Here is a 1,226-nt window from a genome sequence, read left to right as displayed (position 1 = left end):
TGTTGCAACTGCGGCGAGGCTCCTAGAAGCTGCGTCCAGTGTGCGGCGCGAGAGTGCTGCAACCGGCCATGGGGGAAAGCTGGAACCGTCGGTGGGGCGCGCTGGAACCAGCGACAACAAGAGCTGGACGACAGGCTTCATGCAGCCGCGGCGAGGCTCCTGGCTGCGGTGAGCCACTGTTGCAACTGTGGCGAGGCTCCTGGAAGCTGCGTCCAGCGTGCGACGGCGCGAGAATGCTACAAACGGTCATGGAGAAGCTGGAACCGTCGGGCGGCCGTGCTAGAACCGGCGACAATAGGAGCTGGACGAGACGGCGCAACGCGCGACGACGCCAAGAATGCTCAAACCGGCAACCATGTTTGTTGGAACTTGGAACCGACAACACGGCGTGCTGCAACCGGACAAGTCGAAAGCTGCAACCAACACCGCGTGCCGGCAAAAGCTGGAACCAGCGACCAGAAAAGCTTCAACCAGCGGCGTGTTTTGCTACAATGGATGCGGCGACATATGCTATAGAAACCGATCAGGCATCGAAGCTGCATCCAACGGCATTTTTTGCTACAACAGGCATGTGTTTTTGCTGGAACCATCGATGAGCGGGGGCGAGCGCCGGGAGCAACATCAAATGATGCAAAATGCTACGACCTGCATCAGGTTATGCTAGAACCACAAAAATCTCCACTGGCGAGGCATGGCGGCTGCCACCGTGGGGGCAGCATGGAGGCACGGTTGCTGTGCAGCCATTTTTCCTGAGACAACAACCACCTGATGGACTAGCAGTGTGACGGATGGATGGAAGTGATCATCGCACGCGCTTTCGAGCTCGCCGGTAGTGGGGTTGAGCGCAGTGATCACGAGGGCATGCAAGGGGTAGCGGGGCTGAGCGCAATGACCACGAGGGCATGCGAGGGGTGAGCGAGCGGCCCCGGAGGGAGAAAGGAAGACGCGAGACAGGGCCGGGAACTGGTTGAGTTGGCTCATCTGGCTGTCAGTCATCGAATCAGAGGGGGCGGTAATCTGCGCCGGCGCACCGGCCCAACTGCTGGGCTGGTCGAACGCCAGCCGCCCGATGCAGCGAGCAGGGACCGTCCGATCTGGCACTCAGCCCCAACTCGTTCTTCTTCCTCTGATCAAAGCTTCCAGAAAAATCGCCATCCACCCCGCAGCCAATCTTCCTCCTCCCTGCCCCTGTGCGTGCGCTCCCGGCGAGCTCGCCGCTCCTTCCC

The 1,226-nt window shown here is 60.7% G+C and overlaps 1 long non-coding RNA gene across 1 annotated transcript in view; it reads right to left on the bottom strand.

Annotated features, from left to right (window-relative positions):
- Positions 1-1,226, bottom strand: part of LOC119324269 — a 4,557-nt gene that overhangs the window by 2,024 nt on the left and 1,307 nt on the right. The window lies entirely within an intron of this gene.

Source organism: Triticum dicoccoides, chromosome 6B (genome assembly GCF_002162155.2).
Source record: "Triticum dicoccoides isolate Atlit2015 ecotype Zavitan chromosome 6B, WEW_v2.0, whole genome shotgun sequence".
Classification (NCBI taxonomy): domain Eukaryota; kingdom Viridiplantae; phylum Streptophyta; class Magnoliopsida; order Poales; family Poaceae; genus Triticum; species Triticum dicoccoides.
The sequence above is the reverse complement of the archived record's forward strand: the minus strand, read 5'-3'. Positions and strand labels throughout refer to the sequence as shown.